This window comes from Sceloporus undulatus, chromosome 6 (assembly GCF_019175285.1).
Source record: "Sceloporus undulatus isolate JIND9_A2432 ecotype Alabama chromosome 6, SceUnd_v1.1, whole genome shotgun sequence".
Lineage (NCBI taxonomy): Eukaryota > Metazoa > Chordata > Lepidosauria > Squamata > Phrynosomatidae > Sceloporus > Sceloporus undulatus.
In genome coordinates, this window is record NC_056527.1 from 122,760,112 (window position 1) to 122,768,070 (window position 7,959).

The window sequence follows — 7,959 nt, forward strand, 5'->3', positions numbered from 1 at the left end:
TCGTTTTCAGACAACGTTGGAGGCACTGAGCATTAATCCGATATTAACCTGCACAGAAAGTGGACAAAATTGGCTGCTTTTTACTTTTCAGATTTTCCCGAAAGGAAAAAGCGGACGATTTTGTCCACTTTTTGTGCCGAAAATGATCCTGCTTTTGCGGGATTTTTCCAGGCTTTAAATCCAGTTTTTGCACAGGATTTGGGCACTTATCCTCCCGTGCGGTAACTCCTTTATTTGGGTTGCCACATGCAAACAAGGGGATCAGATAGACCCGAATTTGGTTCGGGGTGAGTTCCAGATAATGTTTGCTTGGCTTCGGCATCAAATTCAAGTGCCATCCTCTGCCTTTTGACCAATTCATCTCTGCCTCTAATGCTTTCCCTTGCTTTGCGTTGTCCGACTGAAAGACTAGGGCCATTTTTCAACGCTAGGCTTTGGGAAGGGTGGCGCTGCACATGAGATGATGTGCGTCTGTGTGCGATGTGCTGTGTACATATCCTTGAACATAAAATAAACAAATACATACGCGTCATGGAAAAAACTGACTCAATAAAGGTTATAATCTTGATGTACCTCAGCACCAGTTCTTCCTCCTCCTCCTCCAAAGTGAAGCTGGAAAAATTCCTTCCTTCCTTTCTTTCTTTCTTATAAAGGCTCACAGAGGTTTGGCTTTTTGCAAAGCAAAGCTTTTGGTGGAGAGATAGAATATACACTCATTAATAAAGATCCCAACAGAATGTGGAACTCAGCGGTTAGTGATGCATTTAAAAGTATATTAAATAATAATAATAATAATAATAATAATAATAATAATAATAATACAGTATTTTTCTTTCTTTCCTGCCTCTTCTTGAGGCAGAGTACAGCACGTTTTTAAAGAAATAATTTCATTTACAAATAAAATACAACAACAAACAGTACACTAAAACTACAACCAATAAAAGAGTGCAGTGTGTTAAAATGCAAAACACAACTAAAAACTGCATAAAAGCATGGCTAAAATGCAATACTGTAAAAGCACTGAAATACACTCAAAAGAGTACATAAAAAGAGTGAATAAAAATACATCCACACATACCTATATACACAGAGGAGCATCCTTGTTTGTAGGAAGCAGAGTTGCATAAAACACAGACCAAAAGGCCATTTTGCAGAAAAGCACACCTGAAGGAAATAAGTGAATTTTGCACAAGGCTCCTGTGCCTCAAATTAGCTTTTTAGCAAGTTTTTCAGCAAGGTCCAAAGACCTGATCCTGAAACTGACCCATCCAAAGTAGTATATACAAAGTAGTATATACAAAGAGGTGGACACTTTTAACCTTATATAATGCATCAGAGATATTAAACCACCAGGGATATGGAGCAGCTGGATTTCAATGCCCTTGCAAGGAATCAAATGACGATTAACCTTCTTATGGTTGTGTTTTCCCTGCCAGAATAGGGCAGAAGTGTTTGTACAGTTTTATGTATTTATTGTAGTCGTATGTACCAAAATAATTTGGCTATTTTTTGCTACTGTTGTGTCTTGGAGGAGGTTTTTGCTTACTTGACTCAGGCGGCAAAACTCCTTGGGCTGGACTGGGATATAAGAAATGGTGGCATTTAAAATGTGGCATACATTCAAATATGAAGGAAGGGGCATGATGCCAGTTTCACTGGCACATATTCCTTTTAGATTTAAATGGCATTTTAAAAGGGAATTGGCTTCTGCTGCGGAAACTTTGGGCTTGAAGACACCTTGCTATAAGATGTCTGTCTCTAGTGTTCCTCAGACTTGTTTTCTATAGTATCTCCGGTGTATCTGTATATAATGAAGCAGATAAAGAAATGAAAGGCATTTGCATGACTCTTAAGGTGTAGACACACTGCAGAATTAAAGCAGTTTGACCCCACTTTAACTGCCATGGCTCAATACTGTAGGATTCTAGGAATTGTAGTTTGTTGCAGCGCAAGAGCTCTCTGGCAGAGAAGGCTAAATGTCTCACAAAACTACAGTTCCCAGAATTTCATAGCATTGAGCCATGGCAGTTAAAGTGGTGTCAAACTGGATTGATTTCTGCAGTGCGGATGCATCCCTTGGTTTGCATGCTGACTGCTGGGGATATATGTTGAGCTCAGTTATCAGAGCTTTCTTGCCAATTATAATTGTTTCTTTGTTTCTTAGTTTTGGAAGTAGGGTCAAATATTGTTCCCAAGCATTTGGGATAAGGGTAACTCAACTAGTAGGAGGTGCATTTTGGATTTTACGGCAGATTGGACCTATTTAGGGGTTCCTGCAAATACCTGGACATGTTAGGACCTCTCTAGATTTTGGCAAGCGGTGTCCCATAGTTTCTTTCTCCTTGGCTCTGCACTCCTTTGCTTTTTCTTGAAGCCTTGGAGAGCCACACAGACTTTTGCGAGATCAAAAGTCACTCATTAGGCCTCTTGGCTGGAACATATTAGCATGCAATCAGTCTCCATTTATCTTGGGCCGAGGAGGAAAAACCCATTGAGCTGTCAAAGCTGCAGGATTGATGCTGCGTCAATAGCAATGGCGTGTTTGTCCACGCTTCTGCCCTGCCTATGGGGCCATGGGTTTGTGTGTGTGTGCCTGTGTGTGAATGCACACAGCAGGAGTGTTACCAGGGTGTGGCGACAATCGCACCTGTCCCAGTTCGACCTGGATGTCAAAGATTAGGCACTGCCTTGACAGTGGCTAGCAAAACGTTAACACAATGTCATGCTCATTTCCTCCGAGGCTTCGGAGATTATCACACTGGGGTCGTTTCTACAGCTATCATGATTGTGCGAGACACAAATTGCACTCTTCCATTCCGTGCAGTTTTGCGTTTACGATACAATGGGTTGTAGGTGCCTGAGAGGGATACGTTTAGCTCTGTGCGGCTTCTGTTCTCTGCGGGCGGAGTTTCCATCCTCAAAGAGTTCCAAAATGCCGTGGAAATTATCAATGCCGTCCATTGCGGAAGGGACAAAAAGTAGCTCCAACCAAGCGGCAATTAAACGGCAGCTGTCCGGAAGCAAACACGGCTGCGGACTCACAACCGAGAAAATCAATGGCAGATAAGGGGCATCACAGAACGATTAATAAAAGGTGGGAGCGCAAGGGTGAGGCCCTGGACTGCAAATGCAAGTGTCCTGGGTAGAGTATCTCCTCCAGCTCAGACTGGTCTTTTAAAGCTGCCTTCTCTTCCTCTGCTATAGACTCAAATGCAATTTCCCCACAACTAATTCAGTTGCATGCTGCTGTGAAAAGAAAAGGCACCCGTAGAAAGCTGTAATTTAATCTCCATTTTCCCTTATATAAAAACTACTACTTTTCTGCTCTATGACAACTCAAGAACTTGCCTCTTTCACCCAAGAGGCAATAGACAGATTTCTGTTTCACAAATGGAGGCCGTAGGAGACTGTAGGATCTTGGTATCCGCTGGGGTTTGGTTCCAGGACCCAGCATGGATACCAAAATCGGTGGATACTCAAGTCTCATTATATTCAACGACACGGTAAAGTATGGCCTAGTGGTTTGAGTGTTGGACAACAACTCTGGAGGCAAGGGTTCGATTCCCCACTTGGCCATGAAATCCACTGGGAGACTTTGGGCAAGTTGCATGCTCTCAGCCTCAGGGGAAGACAATGGCAAACCCTCTCCTGAACACATCTTGCCAAGAAAAGCCTTCGATGTATAATTAAATTTTATTGGATTTCTTTTAAATCACAAATTTAATTTGTGCTCGGCACACATTTTTGCTAATTTTGTGCAACAGTTTTAAAATATCCCAGAGAACCATAGAGTTGGAAACAATTCCAAGGGCCTCCTGCCATGGAAGCAAAGCGCTCCGAACGGATGGCCATCCGGTCTCAGTTTGTGAATCAATCTGCGAATTGGATGGTAAAAGGAAAACATATTTTAGCTCAAATCTTACATCTTAAAAGGAAAAAAAAGTCAACACACACAAACAACTCCATACACACTGCCTTTCTCAGCATTGCCATTTTTAAGGGCTGTGCCCTCCACTCATGCTCTTCATGCTTGGCTTCACTTTGCATTGGACAAAGAAATAAATGTTTCAGGCTGCAATATTTCCCTTCTTCCAGGCTGAGAGAGTTGTTAAAACCTTTGAAATGAGAGTCGCATTGTTGATGTTGTTTGGTCCCCTTTTCATTTTATTCCTGGCTGCCCTTCCAAATCTCTTTTTCCATTCCACTGGTGAAATGAGGATAGAGCCATACGTTGTGTTAGGTAACATTAATACTTCTACTTTCGGCTTGTACAAAATGCACCGTCCTTTTAAAAAGAAAGATTCTAACAATCTGAGGTTCTTGGACAATGTCTTTGGTAAACTTAAGCTTTCTGGCTATTAAGTGGTTTCACTTTTAACATTATGGAAGCATGCTTTAACGTTGCCCAGTAAAAGTGAGAGAAGGAGGAGGAATTTAATCTTTCGCCTTCCTGACTAGTCAAGTGTGGTCTGAGTTTTGGTGTCATGAAAAAGCAGCAGATTCTTAAATATTAATGCATTTCTCTTTGTATTTTTACTGCCAGCGAAGGGGAAGAGGGAAGATTTTCTGTCTCAAGTCTCAGGTTTTGTTTTTAATTTGGTGGTTTATTGTTTGCTTGGCAACGATGGACCATGGTTTTGGAGACAGGGCCACCGTTTTCCCGATATTTGGGAAGAGCATCCTCTGACTCCCTTCTTTGGCAGCCGCTGCCGCCGCTGCGAAGGTCTCTTCCTGGCTTGGCTTGGGTTCCTCCTGCCGCTGGAATATGTTTTTGACATTTTCTAAGCTGTTTGGCGTAGCTGACAATTTTTAATGTACTAACTGCCTGGTCCAGTGAGCTGATTAATTGGTGCTGGGGAGATCAATACAAAACAGAAAATTAAAACAATTTTAAAGTGATTAAGTAGTTTAACACCTGTCTGCCATACCGTCAGCGCAGGAAGAAAAATACAGCAGGTGGCAAAAGGGCCTCGCAGAAGCGCGGAGGATGACAAATGGCATCTCAAAGGGATGGCTGGCTAGCTGGCCCGCTTTGGCCCCCAGAGTTTCTGTGCCAGAGTAGAGAGCGAGTTTTCAAAAGCCCTCCGTCATCCGCCCAAACACCCCTTTCCTGGAGTTTTTGTTGTTGTGGCGCTCACAGGACATGCCCAGTCTAAGGGTGTTTCCTAACCTCCACCCGAAAGCATGGGCAGAAAGACAAAATGTACCATCTCAATGACCCATTGCTTCTGTAGAAGAGCCCAAACCACAAAAGGGCAGCCAAAAAATGTGATTGTCATTTTATTGTATTGGGACTCGTAGGACATGCCCCTTCAAAAGGCATTTCCTAACCTCCACCAGAAAGCGCACATGTGCGGAAAGACCGAACGGTTAATGTATGGTCTTCTCTCTTGACCCATTGCTTCTGTAGAAGGGCCCAAACCACAAAAGAGGTGAGCTGGGCTTGCAGCCCAAAGTGTGATTGTTGTTTTATTGTCGTAGGACTCGTAGGACATGCCCCGTCAAATGGTATTTCCTAACCTCCACCAGAATGCGCACATGTGCAGAAAGACCGAACGGTTCATGTAGCATCCCCTCAGTGACCCATTGCTTCTGGAGGAGGTCCCAAGCCACAAAAGAGGCAAGTTAAGCTTGCAGATAAAAGAATGTGATTGTTGTTTTATTGTTGTGGGACTCGCAGGACATGGACATTCAAATGGTATTTCCTCACCTCCGGGTTGTGGGTCATCTTTAGGCAGGAAACCAAGGTACAAAATTGCCAGTTTTGCTGGGCACAGTTCTGGGCTAAAGGAAAGGACTGTGTGTCAATTTCCAGCTCTGCTAATAGAAAAACAGCTTGTTACAATTTGCCAGGATTAATTCATTTGCTGCTACAGCTTGCAAAGATTCTCCAGTGAGTCTATGCATTTATTCCTCCTTCGCTCTTTAGCCCATCACCCTGAGAAGGGATATATATGGTGAGCCCTTTGTACCTGCTGGGGTTCGGTTCCAGTGGTTTTGTGCCCACTGTAATGGCGGGTTTTGAGCGACGTTGTGTGAAATTGTTATTCGTAATTATGTGATTTTTCTGGGATATTCACAGGATAAACCTCCCAATCTCTTTCACGTGATAAACTCCATTGTGTTGTTGTAATAACTCCCTGCAAAAGTTTGCCCAGGCCCTGCGCCTGCCAGGAAGAGAGGCTTTTGGACCACAGAGTTGTGGGTGGCGAGCACAAAGTGGGGGGAGAAGGAAGGTGGCAGCCGGATGGATGATGCCTCTGCTTCAATTCCACATCCCTTTTCTCCTAGACAAACCCCGTCGGATTTTCATAAATCAAAGCACCACACTCTTTAATAAAAATTTATTGACTTACAAGTGATTATTTATCAAAAGGCCATTAATAGCAGATCCTGGAATGATGTGCTATTGGGTGGTGCAGGGAGACTAATAGGAAATCAATGCCCACAGCAGGGCAGAATGCAGATAAGGGGGCCCCTGGTCCCCCCCAACCCAGCAGCCCTCTTGGCGGCAGCCGCCAGCACCCCCATGCCTCACTCGCCGCCCATGGAGCCGCCTATTTATATATCATTTACAAATGAAATGATCGATACTTTTAATCTAGAGCTAAATTTATTAACTTTCCCATCGGAGAGAGAGATGTATTGACTGCAAGGGGGAAGGAGGGGGGCAGGAGAGGAGGACGGCGGCGTCCAGGCGGAGATGGATGCTTTTGCAGTCACCTGTGTGGCCTTGCAGGCTCTGCCTGCTCTCTCTTTCTCCCCGGGCCTCAAGAAACACACTCCCTCAGCTGGCTTTCTGCTTTTGCATTCAAAGGATGCCCTTCCAAACTCATCAGACAGATGCCAACCTAAGGCAGAAGGGAAGGAAGAGCCAGCAGATTAACTGCTCTCTGCTTTATGTCACCTGGAATTATACTGTGTCCAGTTCTGGGCACCACAATTCAAAGGTTGAGAAGCTGGAGGGCGTCCAGAGGAGGACAACCAAATTGGTGAAGGGTCTGGAAACCAAGCCCTATAGGGAAAGACTTAGGGAGCTGGGGATGTTTTGTCTGGAGAAGAGAAGGTTAAGGGGGATATGAGAGCCTTGAATAAATTTTGAAGGGATCTCATACTGAGCATGGAACAAGCTTGTTTTCTGCTGCTCCAGAGAATAGGACATGGAGCAATAAATTTAAGCTACAGGAAAAGAGATTCCACCTAAACACGAGGAAGACCATTGCTTCCCTCTGAGATGGAGGGAGGGTGACCTTCCCAAATTCACTCAGCGGGCTCCCATGGCAAAATAGGGATCTAAATTCTGGTATCCCAAAGGGCTAGTCTGACACTCAAACCACTATACCAATAGTTCTTGAATCTTGGTCCTCCAGATGTTTTGAACTTCAGCTCCCAGAATTCCACAGTTTACCAGACCGGCTGCAGCTTTGGGTTGCTGAAGTCCTAAACACCTGGAGGCTGAAGGTTTCTGAACCACTGCACACTACACCATGCTGGCTCTCAAATAAAAGGGGTAGACATAATTATAAAAGGAATGAGAACACAGTAAGTATCTGAAAGACATCTTCTGATATAAACCTGCCAAAGCTCTTAACATTTCCAGGGAGGGCTTTCTCTTTATCCTGCCATCATCAGAGGCTTGCTTGGTAAAGACACATGAGAGCGCCTTCTCAGTGGCTTCTCCAACCTTCTGGAACTCCCTTCCGCAGGAGACTAGTCTGGCTCCCTGCTTGGTCAGGAGGAAGAAATGAGGGTATGTGAAGTCAAAGGCTTTCATGGCCGGCATCCATAGTTTATTGTGGGTTTTCGGCCACATAGCCCGAAAAACTCACAAAAAATGAGGGTATGCTCTCAAATGGAGTACAGCTTTTCCTTCCCCAAGGATCCCAGAGCAGCAAGATCTTCATGGCCAGAATCACTTCCCCCTTCCCTACCATCCCCACCAATAACTGGCAGAAATAA